Source organism: Manis javanica, chromosome X (genome assembly GCF_040802235.1).
Source record: "Manis javanica isolate MJ-LG chromosome X, MJ_LKY, whole genome shotgun sequence".
In the NCBI taxonomy this organism is placed as follows: domain Eukaryota; kingdom Metazoa; phylum Chordata; class Mammalia; order Pholidota; family Manidae; genus Manis; species Manis javanica.
In genome coordinates, this window is record NC_133174.1 from 118,573,655 (window position 1) to 118,599,690 (window position 26,036).

Here is a 26,036-nt window from a genome sequence, read left to right on the forward strand (position 1 = left end):
CTAATGAGATGGATGACCTAAATGCCAGGTGTTTCTCTCATCCTCAGTTGTCTCAGACAAGGCCTCTATGGCCAATCACCCACCACCTGCTTCCTTCCAGCAAAGCCTCCCCGGACACCCGCTCCCTCCCCCTCCCAGGTGTCAGGTGCACAGAGCTGATGCCTTGGGCAGGCCTCCCAGTTTCTACATTCTCTTATTTAGAACCTTGGAGCAATGTAAGGTTTTCAGAAACTTCCAAGTGGGCAATTTTTGTCATACTGTGGTTGCTTAAACAATTCCCTTCCTCTCAGTTTGATAATAGGGCCAGTTCTCTTAACTCCAGTATTTACATCCCCCATACCCCCAAGCAATGGTATCACAAATAAGCAGTTTCCAACCTGTTACAAATAGTTCAGATGAAGTTTGTGCATCTTGGGGCCCCCATAAGGAGGTACCTTGGTATTCTGTGAGCTAATTTGGTTTAGGCTTTGGCTGAGGTGGATGTCTGCTGGGCTGGCTTACACTTAAAAAGGAGGTAAGGGGAGAGTTCCTTCACATGGAGCTGAATGTGTGGACCTCCAGGATTTCTGCCTGAGGCCCCCCTTTCCTGGAAATCCTTCACTACATAGACTGTTTGGAGTAAAGGCACTCTGCTGGTGAAAAACCGCTAATTGCCAGTGTGTGACCCTGCTGGGGACCACACCATGAATAGCCATTGGTGCACTGGCTCGCATCAGTTATCCTGAAGCCAGAGCAGAGAGGAAGGAACAAGACAGTGCTTTGAAAGACAGCGGGATGATATGGGGGAAGGTCTGGGGCAGGTGGGCCTGCTGGGGGAGGTGGAGACCTGAGGGTGGCAGGCAGTGCCTTATCAGCTGGCATCAGTCTGGGGGCCTCGGGTACTTTGGGAAGGCTAAGGAGATTGCAAGTGGGATATGAATCGTGTCAGGGAGAAATCTGGCTTGCTTCCTTCTTTGCCGATGCTCAGGACAGGAAGTTTTGTCTTTCTGTTGCTGCTTTTCTCCACCCTCTCCTCCATATTATCCGGGTGTTCCCGGTTCTTACAGAGCTTTTTCCTTGGCTGCCTTATGAGAGGCCTGGCTCTGGGGACTGGCTGGTCTCAATTCTCCTGACTCATCCTGCAGACTCATTGTCCTCTCTGATGACCTTCTGAGGGGCCTGAGCTCATGGCCTTGACTTTGCTGGCTCAGGGAGGTCTCTGATGAGGGGGAGTTTGCACGTGACCCATGCTGTGCTTTTGTTAGCTTTGCAAGATCTGAACACTATTTGTTCTGCTGGGAGAAAAAGGCATTGCAGAAATGTCCATGGTCCCTGTCAGCACCTTTTGCCTTTTAGCAGCGTCAGATAGTGCTGAAAGGCTAGTTGAAGAGTTAGATGTTAGGAATGAAGCACAGCTGTCCAGTGGATTTTAGGCTGAATGGCTGAGACTAATTCAGAGCTTTAAACCTCATTTAGGCTTTCCGTTGTGACAGCTTACATAGTTTAGGTCTAAGAATTTATTCAAATACAGCTCTTCAGTGTTGTCTTTTCCTAGACACATTTCTGGAAGAAAATCAGGGGGAAAATCTTTGCTTTATACAACCCCGTCCCCACCACTCATTTTCCTATTGAGAAGTAAGCCCTGTGCTATTCACAGAGCCTTTATGATTGCATGCTTGCTCCTGGGGCAGGGGAGGGGCTTGGCTGAGGGTTAAATGGAAGGCGAGTCCTCCAGTCCTGCCTCCCCACCACGGCCCTCCTCTCCACCTCTGAGGGGTCCAAGCTTGTCCATTCCCAAAGCCTGCTCTGTAGGGGAAGTGATGTATGCCAGTGGAGAGGGGCCTGGCAGCAGCTGCCTGTCATTTGTCCCCCTGACTAAAGAAGCTTAAGGCCCAGTGGGAGCATTGACAGGAGAGGAAATAGTCCGTACAAGCCTCCTGGAACCTCACCTCTCTCACAAAACATCAAGAATCGCTAAAAGGAGGAAGAAAGGCTAGGAAAGCTATGTTACAATTATTCTCACCACTGATTGTCATGCACCTCTGGCGAAACCAGTGTTTTAAAGCATAATGGCAAGAATCTCCACCTCTCTTGATGGATTGCGGAGGTAAGATTTGCTGGGGACCTGAGGCTCACGTACTTTGGTCTCTTCTAAGCTTTTCCATCTCTGAGTAAAATGAACAGGAATCTGAGAAGAGAATGATGTGACTGTGGTATTTGTTTGCTTAGTGCTAACTTTTCGACTATTTTCATGTGCTCTAGAGGTTGGCCTTCATCAGTGTTTTTCCTCCTGGAGGGCAGCGGTCACCTCTGCTCTACTGGCTTTGCCCTATATGTAGCACAACACAAAATGCAGAGCAGCCTGTGACTGGGTTTGTGTGGGCTGCTGGACCCGAGCCCTGGAACTGCAGCCCTGGGTTAGGTCAGCGCCTGGCTTTCCTGGGTAGATAAAGATGACATTGGGTGTCCTTGGGCTCTCTGATTTCACTCAGCCATAATGCGTTTTGCATTAGTTTGGCTTGCCTCTGTGGCCAGCCGCACTCCTCTCTCTGGCTCCCAGTAAAAGAGTTCCCACTTTATGCCACACGAAGCACACTAGGTATTTTCACTGCTACGCCACGAGCAACTTCAGGGCACAACTTGCCTTTTCATCTCTGTGTACCCCAGCGCCTGCTGACTCCTAGTTCACTGAATTGAATTGAGTGGCTACATGAGTACCTTGTATTTGACCTTGTATCACTGACATGGGGGCTCATGAAAGAAAACTACCCTTGGAAGAGAGTAGCTACTCCAAAACCAGCGGCAACATTTCCACCCCCCAGCCGGCACCTGTGAAACCGTTAAGCGGACCTCCCAGTGCTATACCACAACAAGAGGGCCGGGAGAGGTGGAGAAGGGAAAGAACATTTTTTTAAGCTCCCTCTTTGTAACAGAAAATTTCTATGTACTGCCTCATTTAGTTCCCACATTGGCACTCTGGGGTCAGGGTGATCATTCTCATATTACAGATAAGGAAACAGAGTCAGAGAGGTAAAGTGACTCCTAAAATCCTACAGTTTAGTAAGTAATAGAGCAGATCAGCGCACTATGTTCTATTATATCCTGAAGTGGCAGCAGAATTTTGGGGAGCATTTCCTGGGTTTGGTCTGTGTGCTGTTTCTGGACCCCAGTTACTTAAGGACATGTGTTTTTCCCCTGCAAAGGGCCCAGTGTTTTAGACTGGTGAAATATCTAGTGTCAAAATGTAGTCACCTCGTATAACCAACTTTGCTGATGTAGCTATAAAGGTTTCCCTCAGTTGTCACCTTTGGAGCAACCACTGATTCTCCTGTAACAGTCTAGAGCATTGTACCGAAGAGTTACCTAAAGATGCAGATTCCTTATCCCCCGCTCCTCCCTTGGAGGCAGGGCCTGTGACTGCACTTCAACATCACTCACAACACTTTGAGAGCACCAAATCCTCATTAGACCCTGGGAGTGTCTCACTGACAGCACTTAGAGAAACACTGGTGCATAGCAGCACATCCTGAAAGTGTCCATTAGGAGATTTTCCTCATAAAAGGGGCATATGATCAGTAGGTTTGGTAACTCTGAGTTAAAAAGAAATTGATTTCTTTCCTGCAGGTGGGCCTTCTCGGAGCTCTTAATAGGTTCATGCACATTATGAATGTTCAAGAGGAGGTTACAGAAAGGAAAAATTATCTCATGACGGAATCTTGTAATCCAGTAATATTTCATGTCTGTAATAGCGCCTGGTATACAGGTGCTAATTGCTATTTATTACAGAGGCTTCTATTCTTGCTTTGGACTTGATCTCAATTGTGAGAGAAGAAATATAGTTAACTTCATTATTTGGGGCTACATTGAAGTTAAGCTCAGTCATAATTAGGGTACAGTCTGAGTTACAGAATGTTCTTAGGTGAACATTGCACTTTATTCAGGGACCTTCAAAGGCTAAAGGAGGGCTGCTGAGATTTTTGCATGGACTTGTTCCAGATCCTATGTCCCACTGTAATGAAGAGATAGAAGGATATGAACTAACCTTAACCCTCTGTTTGCCATTCACTGCTTCTAAGGTACCTTAATAGCTTATGTTAAGTAGCTTGTTAATATTAATTAATTTAAAGGAGCCTTTCCTTCATTGTAGGGTGAAAATAAATTCAGCTATCTGTGTCCGAGCATTCCAAATTTGGAACTAGTAAGGCTTGAAAGAGAAGAGTTGCCTCAGTTTGTGAAGTGACTCTCAAACTTTAATGTGTATGTATAAATGATCTGGGGCATTTGTTAAAATGCACATTCACAGGGCCTGCTCTCAGGGATTGGGCTTGGGTATCTGCATTTTTAACAATTGCTCCAAGGGATTTCTCTGAGAAATGCTGATAGAGTGTTTCTATTTGGAGAAATTGTTAAACCTTTCAGGCCACTGAGAGTAGAGGGACTGGCTTCTTGTACTAAGGAGTAGATCTAGTGGCATGGAAGAGTTAATTCATCATCTCAGAGGAAGCTGTCCTGCTACAAATGGTCAGTTTAGATAATTTTACTTTTAGTTTCGATTTTTTTTCTTCATTTGGCCTGAAATAATTCTGGAGAATGGCATCAACCTGTTCCCCGTCACTGCTCTGAAAGCTAAAAGCGATAGGAATACTGTCACCCTGTGTTCCATAGAATGGAAAACTCTGTGTATAGGAGAAATGGAATTTACTCATGGCATTGACTTTGGGATTGGCTTTCATGAGTAATGCTTCATTTCCAAGGGAACAGAATATGGACTTCATTATTAAACCAAATGTATTTTGCCTTTTGCTGGTTTGATTTTTACTTTATTGGGGAAAAAGCATGACCTTTAGGACTGAACTAAATTGATAGCCCAGCTCTACCCTCACTAGTAGCATGACCCTGGGAAAATTTCTTAACTTCTTTAAACTTCTCTTCCCTTGATCTGTAAAGTGTGTTTAAAAATAACAATCTCATAAGGTTGCTGGGAGTATTAAATGAAGCAAATTATGTAAAGCACTTGGCCCAGTTCCTGGCACATTGTAGATGCTCACTAAATATTAATGCTTCTTCATAAGAAACAACTAGTGCAATTCTAATTGTGTTTCTGCACCTCAGTCATTTGTCTGAACAAAAGATCCTGTAGATACCTCCACTTCTCTAGGCTTCCGTTTCCTTATTTGTAAAATGGGACTAACAGAAGTAGCAATGTCATAGGTTTCTTGTATGGATTTAGATGACATAATACACGTAAAAGCATTTAGCAAATGCCTGGCACAGCATAAGAAGTCAGTGTTAGTGGCCATTATTACTGATACTATATATTGCCCATCATTCTCTCCTTAGCACTGCAAAAGCTCCCCAACTAATAGAACAAATGGTAGAGTAACTTTGGATAGAAGACGGTAGGGATGATTTCTTGTTTTTATAAAATATTATAAGTAATTGCTAATTTGCACCAGAAACCTAAATACAACTTTTGGCACATAACAGCAAACTCTTTGTCGCTGGGCAACATATCACCTGAAGCTCTTGGTAGATAAGTTGGCATTTTGTCAAGCTTATTTAAACCTGAAGTTGTGACACTGCAATATAGTAAAAATGACCTTTAAGGGTAATATCTGAAAGACCCTAAAGATGAAGATGTTTCTACAGAAGTAAACATTCTGAGTTTCCAAATGAGATACCACATTATGCCTTCTAAGAGCAGAATGTTGGGATTTCCCATTTGAAAATAAAGGAAATACAGGGTAGTTTGCAATCTCAAGGTAGGATTTTTTGTTTCTCTTTTGTTTTGTTTTTGCATTTTATACAACGATCTACATTGTTTTTTTCCCCAGAGACCTTAGGATCAGTTGATTTGCCTAGAACATACTTTCATGGTCCTGTCATTACAAAGATGGTACCTTTTACTTAACTACATGAAGTCCTTCCAGGGCAGTGCTGAATCATCAATGAAATAAAGTAAGTTTATGTGTAGCATCATAAGTAAATCTTATTTTCTTAAAAATTGGTAAACCTTATATGGAGTATTTAGTGGTTCTCGAGTAACCGGAATACCCAAGTCTATTGATTTGAATGTTCCAGCCCCTGATAATGCTTGATAACAAAACTACTTGATACAATAAAAATCAGCCCATCAAGCAGGTTTTTGAGAACCATTACAGTGGTATGTGGTGTAGGTATGTGAGAGGAAAGAGGAGGGAGGAGGAGGAAGAGAGGCATAGGAAGAGTGGCAGCCTGCTGTTGTCACATTCTGTGTGAATTAACCATTTCTGAATTTTTGACAGAGATTTGGGGGATGGGTGATTTAGCCACTGACTCTAAGGATTTTGGGCAAGTCACTGAATTTCTCCCGTTAGAAGAGGGATGATAATATATCATGTCCTGATGAAAGACTGACATGTTTCCTTTCCAAGGCTGGTTTTGTTATGTGGCTAGCCTTGGGAGCAGCCTGAGGACTTATCCCCACTCCTGACTGGTTTCTTTTGCCAGGCTAGGCAGGCATTTTCTACTATGTACACTCAAAGTTTGCTTTTTTTGACTTTCTCATGACTGACATTGCATTACTGCCTTTTAATTGGGACAAGAAAAACTTTTTATTCAGGGGATTTATAGAAATGGCTTTTAGGATGTGGATTGTTAATCTTTTGCCCTGGGGTCTCAGGCAACTCTCTTGAAAGGGTTATGTATAGCACCCAAAGTATGTGTAAAGGAAAATTTATCAGCAGAACTTGTGTTGTAATACTATGTCCTCCTGAATGTCTTCAAGCCATGTCACATGGAGACTCACAGGGTTCATTCCACTCCTACAGTCTGTTTCTGTATAATAGGAATTCAGTGTTAAACTGTCAGAGATTATTTGTAGCTCTTTTTTTATGATGTTGGCAAATTCTGGCACTTGTGGCTGGTCATAATGCCTTTGCTTGGGTTAAAAAATTGTTTTCTAAAGAGCCAGATTAAATAAAACAAAGCGAATGATTTCTGACCCATATATATTTTCAAAGGACTTTAATATTAAGTATAGGCAATAGTATATTGTCCTAGAATGTATGTTGTATTTTCAAGAAAGGCAGAGTGTAGTATCCAGGTATTTCAAACATATGTATTCTTAGATAAAGATGGAAAGCAAACATGGATTACATATGTATAAATCAGCAAAGGCCTAGCTTTATGAAGTTTGTACACATACCAATTATTGGACCACTAAAGTAGATGGTGGTAGCAATAAAACCTTCAATATTAAAAACACTACAACATTTTGAGGTAAAATAAAGGATGTTAGGTATATCTCATTGACTCACAGAGTCATAGAATGTTAGAAGGGAAGGGACTTTAGATGTTATCCTGTTGAAACCCCTCATTTTACTGATGAAGAAACTCAAGCCCAGAAGAGAGAGATGATTTTCCTGATGCTACACATGGAACAGGTAGAAAGTCAGAGGAGAATCCAGAAAGTGCAGTGGCAGCAGAAGCTAAGGAAAGGGAGAATTGAAGAGGGTAGAAAAACCACAGCATCATTGCAGAGAGACTGAGGATGACAATTGAAATACTGCCCTTGGATTTGGCAAGGAGGATCTCACTGGTGAACTCAAGAGAGAAATATTGGTAGATTAGTGAAAATAGCAGATTGTGGGATACAAATGGAGACAGATTGTGACATAGAAAATGGAAGCAATTCAGATTGGAAGAATTGAAGAAGCAAAAGGAGGAAGCATAAGTCAAAAACATAGCAGGTTGAAAGAATGATAATTCTTTTAATATGGAGCTTTGAGCATGGTTTGAAAAGGAGGTGTGAACCCCAAACTTGTCATGTTTCCATGACTGAGAATAATAAATGTTTATTTGCCCCTCCAAGCCAGAGAACTACCTTCCAAAAAAAAAAAAACACAGTAAGACCCAACCCCAAGCCTGACAGCATTCAACCTAATCATGTAGAAGGAAGGGCACAGGCCAGAAGTCAAGCGATTGGGACTTCAAGGCTATCCAGCAGTATGACTGACCAGAGGCCAACCCCCAAACTTCCTGTAATTACTTTGACAAGCATACGGACTTGGTACCTTCCTATGAACCTAAAAACTCATACTGAACCTGCAATACTTCATTTGTTACCTTTCTTATCCCTTAGTAAGGTTTGGGACTTTTTTCCAAGAAAGCCACTGAGTATGTTTACGCCTGGCTTCAGCTAATTAATTAGGGAAATCACTCTGAATTCCTGTTAACTGGGCTAAGGTGGATGGGCTTAAAAACATGGCTCCCCTGAAATTATGGAGCTGGTCTATTTGTGGCTATAAATCTTGATCAAGGTCTAGGTTGGCATTTCAGTTGCTTAACAATTGATACTCTGGCTGGTGCTTGAGGCAGATATTCAGTCAGCTCCATGGATGGTTAAGACAGTTGAAAGGATTACTGGGGGCTGCAGAACTGGGCATCAACATCACCAGTCTATGACAACACTGAATTTAGTGCTGAAAACACACTTATATCAAGTATGCTGCAATTATGCCTTTGCATGATGACCTCATTTAATTCTCAGCATCAGTGAGATGTAAACCCAAGTCTGACTCCAAGTTGCTACACATTCTGTTAGGCTACCACTTTAGGTCTTTCACCATTCCTCCCATCTGTATTATTTTTCCTTATCACTGAAGTCCATTTGACTCTCTCCAAGAATTCTGTATCTGTGAGCTCTCTTTGCTACTGAAATCTGCTTTCATGAAAGGATCTGCTATGTGAGTCACATGCATCATGATGTGAATTTAGGTAGTGCCATCTCTTTGAAAGAGATTTGCATCTTTCATATTATCAGTGTAGAGTGAAAGTCTAGGCCCTCTGTTAAAGGGGCTTCTGACATCAATGAGCAGGAGGAAGAACTTTTGGGGGCGAGCGTCACAGGAGTCAACCCAGCACCTGTGACATCCAGCCAGGTAAGCCGCACCTCTTCTGCTTATATATAAAACTGGCACTGGTCCCAGGCTTAGACTGGTTATGTTTGGACAAAGGGGAGCCCAGTCCTATAGGGAGATGAGAAAAGATGACCTTTAAGGTCTTTTCCATCCCAGAGATTCAATGAGCCTATGATTTGATGACTCAGAGAGGTAAGTAATTATCTAGTGATATCAACTGGGAGAGACCAGGAAAAAAAAATCTACTTTGTGATTCCAGTGGTCTGAGTTGGTTGCTCAGAAACACCCCCAAATAGCTCGAATCTCTGCTTCATTTGGTCAGGTCATCCTGAGTATCCTTGCTTCTCAGGGAGAAGAATCATCTTTCATTAAAAGGTGGAGGTAGGGGAGCTAAAACCAGACAATATTTAATGTTGGGAGGGCCCACATGGCCTATTTATTCTAAGCCTCTCATTTAACAAAGGGTCTAACTGAGACCCAGACAGGTCATGGTTTGTCAGAGCAGAGCGGGAGCTGGAACCCAGGACTTTGGACTCCCAGCCCAGAGTTCTGTTGAATGTATATACCCTGCTGCCTGGTACTATTCTTTTCCAAACTTGTATTTTCATTTAGTCCCTGGTAAAGCCAGATAAATACAATCACTGAAGTGAGGTTTAGCACAGGAAACAACTGCTTCTCCACTCAATCCCTTCTCACTAGGGGCTTTTTGTTTTGAACAGTGTGATACCCCAGTAAATCCCTAGGCCTGGGATGCATACATTTAATTAGAGAGAACCCACTCTTATTGTTTGCTTTTCCAGTTGACCCTGCTTCTGACCAGCAGGAAAAAGTCTGGACTTCAATGAGGTTCGGTTTGTGTGGTGGCTCTGCCTGTAGGTAAAGCGCTGAGACTGAGTAGGGTGCTGGGGTTGGGGAAGATGTCCCCCAGAATCCCTACCTGGTCAGCTGGTGCAGATGGGGGCTATGTGGGACTTACTTCTTTTGGCCTTCTGTTGTCAGGAGTTGGGTGGACTAGTGCACGGTGCTGAGATGACTGCTCTAGTGACTAGCACCCTCCCTGACACCTGAAAACCTAGGTCTTTCTCCTGCCTGCCCACTGCCTCAGCTTGATTTGCCTGACTCACCTTAGTCTTAATGGCAGTGACACATGCAAAGACCACATGCAGTTAGCAAGGAGCCAGCCCCACTGAAGTCGAAGCCTAATTCTAACTTGCACAGCAAGCAGTTTGAGCAAAGGAAACCGCCTACAGATCTGAAAGAAAACAATAGCTTATTTCTAAGGAGATCAGAATTTGTGGCACTTCCAGCACAGTATAGCATGGTATTGTGGTTCAAAGAGAAGGCTCTGGGGCCAGGCCAGCTGTGTTCATCTCCAACTCTGCCACTTACTAGTTGTGAAGTCTTGAGCAATGTACTTGACCTCTCTCTGCCTCAGCTTTCTCTTCTGTGAAATAGATCTAAATCATAGTGTTGTTCTGATGATTGAAAGAGTAAGTGTAAACCACTTAGAAGGGTGCCTGCTGTGCAAGAAGCGCTGTGTTGGCTCTTAGTGTTCATAGGAAGAACAATGAAGGTATGTGTGGTCTTTGGCTGTTGTTTGAAAATGCTGTTTGCTTGGTTCCTAGAATTTTTGGCAAATTAAAATATGGAGGCCGTGTCTTCTCAACCAGGTGTGTTAACATCACTGTGATCCCTTCTCTAAATTGCATTTGAAAATTTGTCTCACATAGGTAATCTTGCAGACACATACATTTTCTTCAGAGAGGGGAGTGGTCCTCTTGCTGCTGCAGAAATGAATATTGGGCTGAGTGCATAGAAAGTGAAGTACTTGTAACGAAAGTAGCAAATTAGCAATGATTCTGCCAGCAGTTTTAAAACAAATGGATTGAAAGAGATTTCAATAACGATGTGCCTAACTTAGAGTTGCACTCCAAGCATTTAGTAAACATGTCATTCCAGTATTGAAAACAGCATCTAATCAAAGCATGTTTATAATTAGACATCCCATATAATATCTCTCAAAATTATTCTCTGCCAGGTGAGATGCCATTCCCTGGAACACCGAAATTGACTGTTGGTTCAGCCTTTGTTATTATTAAAAAGACAGGTTGGGGGGTACCAAGAGAGACTCAGATGAATGAACGTGCTTAATTTTAATTAGAGAGAAAGAAAAAATAACATGTATGGTAACCTGTACAGAGAACCCTCTGCCAGTAAAAACTGCCTCAAAAGGTATGACTCTGTATTAATTTAAACTAGGCAGACATTGGCACTACATTCTTTTATTTTTCATTAACATTTTGGTTTAGAACAACAGATTGCTGCAGTGAGGGGACAAGAACGGCAGCCAGTGAGCCATCTGCCGAGCATCTCACCAACGACTCCACTAGGGAAAGAAGCCAGTGACTCTGGAATGTATGCAAGAGGGACACACACCATTAGCTAAGTGACAGGATGGAAGATGGGGAATTTCACTGGGTCAGAGGAGACAGAGGTGGAGGAGGCAAAGCAGAGCCCATTCTGATCGGAACTTGAAAAGATCCAAGTAATTACAGCAGGCCAATAGGATGGCAATCTGGTGGGTTTGCTTGTAGTGGGTTTCTTTTCTTTGAAATTACAGGTGGGACAAGGAAAGGGAAGTGACCAGCTAACACAGTCATTTGCCATGCATCTCACATGGGACACATTCTTCAGTTCAGTGAAGATTTGTCTATTTAGACACACCAACTCTTGAGCCCTTTGGGATGGAAACCTAAGATGGAAAACCCTCTCCCTGCCTTTTTAAACACAGGTGAGGCAGGGTGGTGAGATGGTTCTGCCTGGATGCAAACTGTAAGGGGGTTGCATTGTACATAGAGAATTTAAAGACAGTAATAAACCATCTAAAAGTCTGCCTTTTATTATCACAATGAACAGGCAATTCTAAACAATATCAGTGAAATAAATTCTCCTCCCAGCTGGGATAGGCCTCTTCTGTTACCCCTTCCCCACGGTATACCAATGTGACAGAATCAACACAATTCGGGGTTCTATTTGATGGTTCCAGGTCCATATGGGGAACTGCAGTTCTGGTGCTGGCTGTGCTCTTTGGTGTCTCAGGGCTATTTGTCCCTACACTAAATAGCCCCCGACTGCTCTACCTTTAGAGCTGGCCATTCTGCATGCTGTTCCTGCACTGTCAGCTATCACATTTCAGTATGCCTGCTTTTAGGAGCACCCTTTTCTTGGGTGTTATCTTCAGTAACCTAGGAAGTATTGAACGTTGTCAGCCTCACAGGGAGAGAAGAGATAGAAGGCTATGAAAATAGACAGATTAAAAGCACAGTAATCTGTATCCTCTGCATAATAAGGTGTGGAGGTGTGGGATGCATTATAGAAAGTTTTTCTTCAGAAATGGTTAAAATAAAAATAGCACTGCATGGCTGACAGATACGTGCTTCAATTATGTGGAAAATTAGCTTCCATAGAACCACTCATTCCTTTACAATGCTGGTTAAATGGAAACATCATGGTGAATGGAAAGAGCTCAAGATGAGGAGACAGATTGGGTCCTACCCCTGCCACTTCCTGGAAAAACACTTTAAGGTCTCAGAGCCTCCGTTTCTTTAACTGTAAAATGGGTACAGTGATAACATCTGCCTTGCCTCCCTTACTGTGAAGTGGATATCACACCAGCCTTCATCCATGCATGTGCCCAGTAAAGTGCCACCAGTCAGTGCAGGTCACAGTTCTCTCACCCTCCCTCATGCTGCACCTGAACATACCTTGAGGGATAATCTCTGTGTTTTTACTTCCTTTCTGGAGCCATTAAACTCTTAAGGCACATTTATGTTCGTGCATGTATCACAATTAATTACTGGGGTCTTTCCCCCAAAGGTTGAGGGCTTCTCACTCAGAAAAACCTAAGAAGAAAAACTATGTTTAGGTAACCCTGTGTAAGTGAGCTGTGAGTTTCCAGGACAGTGTTCAACTGGAATTGCATTAAACTCAGCTGAGCCTCTGTGCTACCTATTTCCACCTTCCCGGACCCCTGAACACACAGCAGAACACAGGGCCTGAGGAAGGAAGTAATGATCCTTTATTAACCTTTCTTGCAACTGCACCAGCTTTGATGCTGTCCCATCTTAGCTTCATCTTGTTATTATATCTCCTGTCTCTAAAATGAGTAGGGGCTCAAGCTGCCCTCTCCCAGCTGCGCCCACCCAGGCTGAGCTTTCTTTCTCTGTGGTGCTCACTCAGAACCCAAAAGGGAGGAGATGGTGGCAACTTTAGTGGCATTGTTCTCACCTCACAGTTTAACTTTACACCCTGAACAGGAAAGGTAACACACTGTTCAGCACTACGAGTGGATGAGCCACATCAAGGAATCACCTGTTGGGTCCTGCCTCCCTTCGGGATCCTCACAGGTGGGCGGGCTCCACAGGGAGGGCAAAGTAGCATCCATCTAAGTGGTGTGATTTCAGGGGTAACCCAAACGCCACCAGAAATAGCTCTCTTGTTGGCCTGTGCTGTTTCTAGAATGCCCGTTACACTGTAAATATGCTGTTAGAGGGACCAGAACATGGGGGCCCTCTTATGGTCTTGATTATTAGCTCAGTATTGATTGATTTCCTGGTTTTGACTTTTAGCTCAACATCTATGTAGTGGAGACTAGAGAAGTATGTCCACTGGTGACAGCACTTACTATGTGCTGGGCATTGTGCTAAGCATTTGGTACGAATTCTCTCATTTAATCCTGACAATCACTTTAGAAGGGAGGCAGGATTGTGACTGTCATTCCCTAAATGAGGAAACTGAAGCACAGAGTGTTTATGTAGCTTGCTGACAGTTGCATAGCTGCAAGTGGCAGAATCAGAATTCTCACCCAGGTCAGCTCTAGTTTTAAAACCCACATGAGGCTGCCTCTAATATCTGGAGCTCGAACTCGCCTACAACGCTACACAAAAACCCGAGTATAGAACCAGGTCTAGCTCCTTACAAGATAGCTGGGGACTTTAGGCGTGGGGGAATCAGCCATGAAATACACATTCCAGAGCAGGGTCTCTGCTGTGGAGGCCAGTCTTAAGTGGGCCATCATGCTGGAGCCTGGAGCATCTTCTGAATACACTTAAGGGAGGGCAAGGTAAAGGGCAGAGCCCCCAAAACTCCCCAAGGAAACCTCATGCTAGCATCTGAATTAAGTTTATTTGAAGCTAGGAAGGACCTCTGGGGTCACCCAGTCTAGTGGCCTTATTTTACAAATGGGAAAAGGTGAGGCCTGGAGAGGGGCAGGCCCGTAGTTAGTTGGCGATGGCAGGGCAAGGGCAAGGTTTTACTGCCGTAGCACTTTGCCTCCCTCATATGTGTGGAAAAATTTAACTCTGAACCAACCAGAGATTTAGCAACTCAGTTTGAGCCAACCAATCCTAAATCACCTCTTTTTTCTTTTTTTTTCTCACCTAATAGGAACACAATCACAAGTCTGAGACTATGTTTTCAGGACTCATTCACTGAGGCTGTCAGAGGACCTGGTTGTTCTCACTGATTTTGAGCTCAGAGACTGAAGATGTGCCCAACAGCATGAATGCATTGAAGCTTCTCTGATGGGACTTACATTTTCGGCTGGCACCAACTCTGGGCTAAGGGATTCTGTATGTTTACTTCCCGCTGTATAAAGTAGGCCTGCCTTTGACTTGCCCCAAATCTGTTCCTTTCCAGCATTCAGGGGGACCCCCTTGTTCTAACACAACAGGGCTTGGTGAACAAGGTCATTTCGCCTTTCCATCCATCTTGCTGACTTCAGACTATGGCCACTTACTCCAGACATAAGAGGCCTGATTCTGGCGGGCCCTCCCCTGGGGAACATTTTACACGCAGCAGCTAGTGATCTCTGTGGCCGACAGACTGCTTTTTAACTGCGTTCTCCTCCCTGCCCCCACTGCTTCCTGGCCAAGGCAGGGAGTCCCTCTCAGTAGGAGCTGCGCAGAGGACAGGGTGAGGAGGAGCTTCCTCTGGCAATCGGGTCTCCCTCAGCTGAACAGAGGAAGCGGGAACATGTCAGGATTGGGGTCTGAGGTTAACCTTGATGGACTCTGGGCCACAGTGGCAGCTGGGGAAAGCTGCCAAATTCTGGCGCTAAGAATAGTGAGACCTTATTTGGGTTTATCGTATTGACACATTTCACACTACGTTTCTTAACAGGCTGCCTTGTTGGATAGCATTTGTAGCCACCTCTGGAGTCTGCTATTGAAAAACTCCATTCTTGTTTCTTTTTTAAAATAACCTTCTGTGGTGTTGAACTTGAAAGGTTGTCAGATGGAAGTGTTTATGTGCTCTCATCTCAGTTAAAATAGCGTAAAGAAGAAAGTATCCAACACATATATTTACTGAGTACCTGGAGGGACATAATTCAGGGGATGAGGTGGATGAGGTGATATCTGACCTGCCATCCGTGATGCAGCTCTCGCTTGATGTAGGCTGTATGCATGCCAGGGGAAAATTAATAGTCCTCTGGCTGTAATCAATTTACTTCATTCAAACAATTGGCAATTGTATTTTCAAGCAACTGGCAATTTCATCTGTTTTACCAAGTTCTCCAAAACACACAACTGAGGACTGACTGCAAAGATAAATATTAATAATTGAAGAAAAGCCATCTGCTGTATGGGTCACTGCTGGGGACACCAGAAGTCCCTTGGGAATCTGGCCAAGTCTGAGGGCACAGACTCCACCTGACTGAGAACCCCCCCTCACTTTCCCACCCCCTTTTTCTCCCTCGGTGGGAATGTGGTTCTCATTTAAAATATAGTAGAGCTATGCTATATGTGGCTTTAGTAAAATTCCAATAATCAGCTCTTACCTACATGGATTCCACAAATATCTGGATTTTTTCTTTATCTGCTTTTAGAAAATGGTCAATAAATAAAAAGCTGCAGTGATTGCTTTAGGATTCTGCTCAGGAAATCAGGAGACCTGAATTCTAGTCCCATTTCTGTGACTGGCTCTGTGAACTCAAGCTATCTCCTCTCTGAATCTCTTTTCTTATATGTAACATTAAAATGTTGTGCTACATGATCTCAAAGTTCCCTTCTGCCAATAACAGTCTATATTTCCAGTACCAGGGGTTTAATTTCAGAACCACCTTTCTGGGCTCAGTACATTGAGCCTGGTCTCCTGTACCTTCTGCACCTTCAGTCCTACCTATGACAGCCATAAATTATATCAAACTTTATATACTTAGTAATCATGATTTACTTCATAGTTTTCAAAGCACCTTCATACTCATTCTTTCATCTAATCTTCATATAATCCCTGTAAGGTACACAGCTCAGGTATTATTACTCCCATTTTGCAGATGGAGAAACTGAGACCTAGACAAGTAAAATAACTCATGCAAGGTCATAGGGCTAGAGAAGGAACAAGAACCCAGGTATTCTGACTCCAAGACTGGTGCTTTATTCCTTTCACAAATATAATATTAACAATGGCAACTAATAGTTATTGAATGCTCACTATATACCAAGTACTTTCCACATATTTTATCATTTAACTTTTAGCACAGCCTCATGAGGAGGGCACAACTATTTTCCCCATTTGTCAGATAGAAAAACTGAGGCTTGGAGGAGTAAAGTTCCTCACTCATGGCTATATACTTAGGAAGTGGAGGATCTGGTATTTGAACCCGGAGAGTCTGACTTGTGAGTATAACCACCATTCTTATACTGCCTGTCTTGAAATATACAGCATGTACCTTAAAGAGGATGGAAGGTCAGGTTCTCACTTTGGTTGCCCTATCTGGGGGCAAAATAATGATCATTCCAGAAAGGTCGAGGCAACTAATCAGTCAGCAAGGATTTGTTAAGTATTTACTGTGTGTTCAGATGTGTGCTAGGATGCAGTGTTACAGGGGGTTGAGGCATAATTGTTAACCTCAGTGAATTAGGAATCCACCTAATTGTATAAAATTGAGTAATAGTTATATAAAATCATGGCATGTATATAAATAGGTGATGAAATGACACTATGAGGTAAAATAATTTATAGATATTAAAAAAATCAAATTTTCAAAGAACATTCAAGGGGTCTGGAAAAATGTTTCCTATATAATGTAAAGGATTTAAAAGGCAGGATGGGTATCTGTAAATATGGTAAAACTAAACTTTTTGTGATTCTTTTACTTGGATGAGTTTTCTTATCCATATTTTCGAAGTTTTTTTTCTTTACACTGAGCATGAATTAATTTTATATTTTAACTTCTATAATAAACCGCATATTTAAAAAATCTAGTTGGGGTAATATGACATATACATGAAACAATTAGAGAAAAAAGGTATCAGCAAATGGTAACATAATAAGACTTGCGGTGTTGCCCTAGTACAACACTCTGCTAGTAAGTTTCAAAACACGGTGGGAAAGACCCCACTCTGGGAATCTGGCAGTCTAGATTCCCATCTTGCTTCTGCCATCAGGGATCTGCATCCCCTTTGGCAAATCTCTTCTCCTTTCTTGGCCTCACTTTCCTCATCCGCAAAATGAGGTAGTTGAACTAGAACCGCTTGATCTATCTCCAACACTGTGATCTGTGACAAGACTTCAAGACTTGGTTTTGCTGATTCCTGACTATAAATCAGAGGGTAGTAAAATGACAGGTTAACATTGGAGGCACTAAATGGAAGATACTGTTAACCGTGGTCCCTGAAACTCATGCTTTACTGCATTTTTAATTCACTTGCTGTGAATTTTTTCTTCCTCTTCTCCATCTAGTTAAAAAAGGCAGGGCTGTCATGATTTTCAAATATAACATCATTGTAAGACTCACAGACTCCAAGAAGGAACTAGCGGTTACCAAAGGGGAGGGGTGTGGGAGGGAGAAGGGGATTGAGTGGTATTTTGTTTAGTACACAAAGGTTGTGGTTGGGGGTGGGCATGGTGAAAACAGTGTAGCACAGAGAAGGCAAACAGTGAATGTGTGGCATCTTCCTACAAAAAAATAAATAAATAAAATAAAAATGACACTGTTCAATCTGAAAAAAAAATCATTGTATCCCAGTGAAAGTTAAAAGAAGGATTATGTTAGGAAGACAATTTAGAGGAGTGTCAAGAGTTAGAAAATCTGCATTATAATCTCAGTTCAGCCAGCCACTAGCTGTGTGACCTTGGGCAAGTCACTTGGCCACCTCTCTGTTCCTTACTTTCCTCATCTGAGAGAGAGGGGAAAAAAAGATCAGTGATCCCAACAGACAACCTAGGTGTGGGGTTGGGTAGGAAATGAGAAGAGGTGATGGTATAGGTGGAGCAAGGGCACCCTGGAATGTGAATGATAAAAAATTCGGTCATCATCCAGATTTGGGCCTGCTGGGGACATCATGTTGGCAGATCAGCCCCAGAATACAAAAGAAGAAAAGGTAGGTAAAAGACTGCATCGCTTAGGGGTCCTCAGCAGGATTCTTTCTAGTGAGTCTGTGCTTGTGGAATTGGCTAGTTAACCTTTGCTCTGGAGAGAATGGAGACTGAAATGCTAGAAAATCACATTAGCAAAATTTCTCTTTTAACCTTTTCTGTATCTCCTTCGTTTGTTATTTTTGGTCTGATGAAGAAATCAACATCAAAGGAAGAAAATCCATCCACTCAAAGTGATATGCTCTAAACTTGAATCCACACATCACCCTTAATTAAAAGAGCTCAGAAAAATCTTAGCTGGAAGAGCTCAACTGGCACCACATTTTTCCCCAAGTGAAAGTCCCAGGATCCACTTTTCCACTCTCCTGTTTTCAGTGACATTAAAACAGACTGCATTTGAAGAAAGTTTGTTCTTTCCTTCAAGCCAGCAACTGCCAGGTTTATCATATTACTATCCATGCTGCTTTATCCCAAGCATATATAGTTCAGATAAAAAATCAGAAGGGATTATGTCCTTCTAGAAAATTCTATTCAATGATGGCATGATTGAACCTAGTAGGGTATATGCCCTGGCTAATTTAAGCAGCAAATCAGTTCTTTCTCTCTCCTTTGCTTTGCCCCGAAGCAAATCCCTTATGCCTGAGGTAGCATTGTGAGAGTACTCAAAGATGACCCCATCCAGCTTGCCTGGTTCTAGCTACAGATTTACGGAGGGTACAAATTAATTTAGAGAGTTTTAGGGTTGGCCATAGATAGATTGTCTTCCACAGTTTGGTTTTGACTAATTCTATTCCTCTCTTCCACTTATCAGGTACCTCAGTACACTGTGTTAATAATAGATATCATTTATTAAACACTTACTATATGTCACACATCATGGTAAATATTTTACATGGGGGATCTCATTTAATCTTCACAAAAACTTTATAAGGTAGTAACTATGTATTTTTATTTCACAGATGAGGAAACTGATGCTTAGAGAGGTTAAGTAATTTGCCAAAGGTTATTTAGCTAGTAAGAGCCAAGATTCAAATACAGGCAGTCATAATTTAGAGCCGTTCTTTGCTCTCTGGTTACTCCCAAACTAAGGAGAAATAGCCTTCTACTAGGCGAAGGTCAAACAGCAACCCCTTGCTCCAGAAAGTCAGGTGCAAAATCCAAGGGTCAGGGGTGAGTGTAAAGAGCTGGAAAGCTCCAGGTCTCTTCACCCAAGAGAGAGCTTAAGTTTACTCATTGTCATCTTTCCCTTGTGGTCTATATAGATCTATAGGTAGTAGAAGGAAGAACTGGGGACAGTAAGATTTGGGACTGACAGAAACCAGGAGATCAGAGGATACTCTTAGTAAGACTTGCACAAAATAGACTGAACTCTTGGAAGAGGCTGTGGTATTTAGTCAAAGGGTTGGCTAGACTCAGAGATGTGCCAGAAATGAGTTTCTGTTGAGCTGTCATCATCTGGGTGGCAAGAGACTAAGAGGATTATCAAATGCTAAGTGTCACCAGTCAGTGGGAAGGACCAGGGGAAGATGCGTGCAATGTGTATGTGTCAGGGCAGTGCCTGTGCTAGAGAATGGGAAGTATGGTGTGCCTCTCTCCTCGGTTCCCTAGGCTCTTGACTCCAGGACCCAGGGAGAAACCTCACTCACTAATGGCCCTGCAGTGCCCAAGAAAATGAAGGTGCTTCCTCCAGGGAGGCCCTGAGCAGTTTTTCTGCTTTACCTTGTGTCCCTCAGTGGGCAGCCCCATTCTAAGAGAAGCTCTAGGGCCTTGCTGCAAAGGCAGTACCCTTAGTGCTTGGCTCAAGTGTTTTCTTATGAATCAAACATCAGAAGACAAGTGGATGCCTCCTAAGCATTTTGGAAGTCAGGGAGACTACTTGAGTACTGTTTGGATAATGGATTGTCACAAAAGAACAGAAAAGATAATTCATTTTGTGACTGGAAACAGATGGAATTAGCACGAAGACAGTTTTTTTGCAAAAGAAGACTCTTAGGTCTTCCCTTGAACCTGTAGTCCTTAGATTATGCAGAAAAATACATCTGAGTTCTTTATGACCACAGAGTATATGAGTAGATGTTGCTCACAAGAGGCAAACTGGATGGGCAAATATGGATGCATGGGTGAGATATGTAGGAGATCATGGTGGTGGCCTGGTGATCTTAAGGGGTGCTGTGATGCCTTTCTTGGCAGAAAAAAAATAATCTTGTGTTTGGGGAAGAGCTGAGAACTGTAGAAAGGCTCAGAGGGTGGCTGTTCAGGAAGGAAATCTGGTCCCTAAAGTGACAAGAGATTTTATTTGTGAAATGAAATGAGGTTTCTGTTTTTAGGACATAAAGCTCAAGGATTTTAAACTAACGATTATGTTGATAATAATATCCAATGTGTGCCAGGCACTATTCTAAGTACTTTATTTTGGATTTGCAAATTATCTCATTGAAAACACTCAACAACCCTATGAGGTGGTACTATTTTGGTCCCCATTTTTTAACTGGGAAATCCAAGGCACACTGAAGTGAAGTAACTTGACCCAAGATCTCACAGCTAGTAAGAGGAAGAGTTAAGAGGTGAGCAAGGATAAGCCACAACTGGTTGGAAGCGCTGCTCACTGCTTTCAAGGATTCAGCAGTTTTATCAGAGTCTTATAAAGGCAGAGAACATAGATGAATATGAAGAGAAATTTCTATATGTAGAAGAAGAATTCGAGGGGCTCCATTTTCGATGATCTTCCCTTTGGAAGAAATGAAGTTACTGCAAGGGGAGGTAGTATAAATTGGACAAGAGTGAATGATAGCAGGTCAAAAATAGAAACCTCTTCAAAGATCATCCAAAAGAACCTCCCCATTTTACAAATGATAAAAACTAGAACCAGAGAATGGAGTTACTTGTCCAAGGTCATCCAGGAGGTTGGTGGCAGTTGAGATTGGAACCCAGGTCTCCTAATTCCTGTTCCATTGCTCATTCCACTATACCCTTAATACCCCTATAGCTTTTATTCACTCCCAAGGCCGTAAGAAACATGGTATATCAAATGTTATGATTTCTGTCATTTATAAGACTGCAATATAGAATATGTGGTATATATGTACGTTATTTAGTCTGTATCTGCACTCTTGGGGTGGTCAGTTACCTTTATTGGGAAATGCACAGTGCAGGAATAGTTATTTAGCATTTAAAAATTCTAATCAAGAAGTGGTTCTGCAAGCACTTCAGATATCTTTTTCTCTAATGAACACCAGAGGCTTTGTTAATTAACGTTAAATTTCTCATTGGTGAAATCGGTAGTGTTCAACATATATGGATCGGCTAGAAATATGGTAGAGGTGTTCCCAAATGAGCAGAAAAAAGATTTAAGGATCTAACAAGCTCTATAGTGTTAACCCTTAGAAATGGCACCCTAGGCTTAGTTTGTAAATAGTCCTGGGCAGCCATTAATGAGGATTCTTGGTTAGCTGAATCCTGCCCTGAGTATTGTTTTGTCTGCCTCAAGTGAACTTTCATGCAAGTACCTAAAAGAAAAGGAGCTGGACTTGACTGAGCCTACAGAATAGGCTGTCCAATTATTTTTATGCCTGCTTGCTATTATTTTAATGAGAAATGGATTTTGTCTGAGGCTTACTTTCAAACCTGGTAGTGAGGTTATGGGGAGAAGAACGATAGCCCTCACTCTAACTATGGCAGGCTACTGCTACCCAACAAACATATCTAATGATTGTGAATAACAAAGTTGACTTAGGTCAGTTTACAGCTTCAGACAACTCACTATACATCTCCATTTTGGACTCTGGTCTAAAGTTGATAAGCCTCTGTTTTGGGTGGATAGGAAGCTCCTACCCTGGGTGAATGTTGGCAGAGCCTTACTTGACCCACAGTCTCCCAGTTGTGGGTCTAGGATTTGGATGTACCAGAATCTAAGCAGTTTCCCTGATAGCATATCCTAGAAGTACTTCTTCTGACCTGCTGAACACTTGTTAATGAGCCTGTGCCAGGATTCTGCCCTTGCTGCAGACCTCACACTGCATTGCCTGGGGGAAGGTTAGAATTGAGCTGGCACTCAACCATGAAAGTCCACTGAATATACAGTGTATGCATGTGGGACCATAAATATGTGCACAAAGGAGAGAAAGTTCTTCCATATTGATGACACACCAAGAAGAAGTCAAAATAGATTTTTACTAAGAAGAGATTTTCTCTGTTATTCTCAGCAATTATTAATTACCAGTTAGAAGAACTTCCCTCAACCAGTAACTTAGTTGCTAAGGGAGGTGGATAGTGTAGCACAGAGGTCAGAAACCTGTACCTTCCACCTCTCACTACCTCAAGTCCTGCTGCAGATGTATTGTTTATCTCACAGTGGTTTAAAAAAATTGGATTTGAATGTCTTCAGGTAGGGAGCATGGAATCTCCAGATTGCCACAATCTCCACCACTCCATACCTGGCCCCAATTCACACATTTATGTGATCGACTTGGCCCCTGTAATCATTTGAGATTTCAACCCCAGTTGAAACTCCAGGCTCAAGAGGCAAGAAGATCTCAGATAAAATCACTAACTAGCCAGCTGTGTGACCTTGAGCTAATCACTTATGTATTTTTTGAACCACCTCTGATTCCTCTTTTACAAGATAGGAATGAGAGAACTTCCTTACTGGTGATGTTGGGATGATTCCATGAAGTAAGGCACATATAGGGCTTATAGTGCAGTGACTTTCATGTCATATGGATTCAGTGATTCGTAGTTATGGTTATTATTTTGGCCCTGGTTTTAAATGTGTTGGTAGCAAGGATGGCACAGTGAATGCTATGTAAACTGATGGTGATACAGCTATGTTTAACAAATGGATTGGCATTTGCCATGGCATCTAATTTATAGCATGGCTAAGGACCGACCCTTAGCTAAAAAGCAAAGGGAAGAAGCTTTCTCAAAATGAAAATAATTTCCTTGTCTCTGCATACCATCTCACAGAGTATTTATTTTTGCTCTGTTTACCTCAGAGACTGTGGCTTGAAGCTAGTCTCTTGGTTCTTTCAAGTCTTGGATTGCCAACCTGAGAGCCCCTCACTGATTTACAGGAGTAACAGATGTGCAAGCACCTGGTGCTTAGAGGGCGCTCAAAAAATACTCAGCCTGAATCCATATATCTCTGTTTGCAGTACCAGGGCTAATTTAACTAGTGAGTAAGTCCAGTGTGCATTAGAATCACCCACAGAGCTTGTTACAAGGGCCCATCCTTATATTTTTGGATTTAATACATATGGAATGTGACCTAGGAATTCATATGTTTAACAAGCATAGCTGGTGATTCTGATGTAAGTGGTCCAATGCAAGAAATACTGTTTTACACTAAGTAAATAAGTAGCTTTGGAAATAGCAATAAGATATAAGAATATTTGAATATCTGTAACAGGCTCTGGCTGACTATAAATGTCAGCAGCCTTTCTGACTTAATTTACAAAGGTATTCACCCACATGGAGACCCACACCCACAATTACTCCCCTGTGGACTGGGTCATGATCCCTTCCTGTCTTGTCCAGTGCTGGTAGCCTGATATGTCTCTGGGCAGCTGCAAGGATGAGGGCCCTGGTTGTAGTGAATAACTAGAAGGTAGATCAGCCAATCATGGATAATTGAAAGGGGATTCATTTTAATTGCAATGTTTTTAAAAAGGTTTAAAAAACATCTTCACCATTTCCTTTCACAAAGTCATTTCCCTTCTGAAAATATCCCATAGTAATTGTGGGAAATCCAGAGGCTGAGATCATCTATTGCAAAAAGCCAACCATGTACGGAAGAGACAACGGACTCACTATCATCAGCAAGGTATGATTTGAAGGGTCAAAGGCAACTAAAATCTTAGTGAACAAACTACCAGAATTTATCCATGGATAAGGTCAAATGTTGCAAAGTAGGTAAAGTGTAGTTCAGGGATTCCTCCTTATCTTCAAGAGTCTTCTAGTGCGCCCTGAATACCCACCATCCCTTTGGTGCCCCACTTCTTTGGGTACCGCCATGTTCTGAGTCACTTACCTGTCTTCGAAAATCTCCTCTGAGAATCCTGCAAGGTAATAGATGGTAATCTGATCAAAGAATTCTGGTCAAAATATTAATGGCTGATAAGGATTCAACTCATTCCCTTCCAGATAGCAAGCTTTCATTTCAGTACAGGCCTTCAGTGCAGTAACACAAATAAATGAATTTGTGGAATATCAGACTAATAGCAGGCAGTTAGTTGGGGGGGTGGTGGCAATATTTTGGGTAATAGAGTGCCATTTGGCAGTCCTCAAGTGGCACTGGGTAAGCTTTTAATGACTTCCCTGGAGCAGTTCTCAGATGTGTTAAGAAGTGACATTACTTCCTATCCCTCTCCTGGACCTCACAATAAGTGCCTGGCACCCGCCTTGAAAATGGAGTTGATTTTTCAGGCTGCTTGGAAACCAGACGGCATTGGGGTTGTGTGGTACTTCTTGTTTCTAACCCTGTTTAAGGGAAGTCAGACAGTTGAGGAGCAAATGATATATGCCTCCTTCTGGAATGCCTTGACCCAGAGAAGCAAAGTGGAAAGGCAGTTGCAACTGAGTGCCAACCTTAACTCCCTTGGGCAGGTTGTTTCTAAAAGGGACACTTTGGGGTGTGCCGAGAAGCCAAAACACTGTCATCCTGGCTCCTGAGCTACCTGCTCTCTCAGCCTGCCTTCACTCCATTCCAAATCCCTACAAAAAGCAATTCAAAGAAGATGCTCTCATTAGACATCTAATCATGCCATCTACAGACATGGCTGAAATGAACCTAGGGTTGTTGGAAATGTGAGAGGGACATCCTTGTGTCAGAATGAGCCAAATATGTCTTGTATGCAACCTTCTTGGGAAGGCAAGAATGCACAGCTGTGGGTAAAAGCTTGTATGGGAGCACCTTTTCCCGAGGTAATCATAGAATCTCTCTGCTCTGGTCTCTTCTTACTCCAGGTCTGGTCTGAATACCAGCAGCACCGGCAGCACCCGGGAGCTGGCTAGAAATGCAAATTCTCAGACCCCTCTTATGTCCCCATTCCTGTGCTGGTGCATCTCTCCTGCCAGTGCCCACATAGGCATCCTCACAATCTACAACAGCCTCTTGGTGGGGTTTTTTTTTGTTGCGGGGGGGGGGAGTACATATAAAAAGTTCACACTTTTTTAAAACTGCTTTAAGTATGATTGATATATTTACCTCCTTCATAAAATGAATGCCTATGAACTTTGGCTAACTTCCCCAGTGACCACAAAGGCCAAGTTCAACACGGTGAAGCTGCACCTGCCTCCTGTCTTGGATATACTTACAACAAACCTACCATGTGCAGGTAACTTTGTTACTTTGGCCTGTGACATCTTCCATGGACCAGAGCCAACTGATCTCTGGTTTGGGGAGAGTGAACAGCCACTCTGTGCATCATGCCCAGAAACACTGCCATTTGAGTATCATTCCTGAGGCATTATGGTTTCCATAGTCCCTGGTTTTAAAGCAAATATTCCTGTTAGGTATCTTAACCCCTTACCAGCTACTTTCAGCTAGATTTCTGTATTAGATAAAGTCCTGTCACCCTGTAAAGTAGAGTGCAGGCCCTCAGGAGCATAGGCCAAGAACAGAGAGATTCTAATGCAGAAGGAGCATTAACTCTGGAAAAGTCCAGAGTGGACAGCAGTCCCTAGGTAAGTTTATTGTGGATGAGATACCAGAATCAGGGCCAGTTTGAAAACAGCAAAAGGGCATGGGCTGGGCAGGCAGAGCAGGAGGGGAAAATAATGGCA

General features: G+C 42.6%; 1 protein-coding gene and 1 long non-coding RNA gene across 10 annotated transcripts in view; one reads left to right on the forward strand and one right to left on the reverse strand.

Moving 5' to 3' along the window:
* The window catches only part of GRIA3 (glutamate ionotropic receptor AMPA type subunit 3), a 258,425-nt gene that overhangs the window by 224,619 nt on the left and 7,770 nt on the right, over positions 1-26,036 (reverse strand). The gene's annotated exons all lie outside the window — the stretch shown is intronic.
* Positions 1,687-17,693, forward strand: LOC108390601 (uncharacterized). Its single transcript, XR_001851551.3, has 3 exons — positions 1,687-2,086; positions 5,814-5,937; positions 14,325-17,693. It is a non-coding gene; the product is annotated as an uncharacterized lncRNA (long non-coding RNA).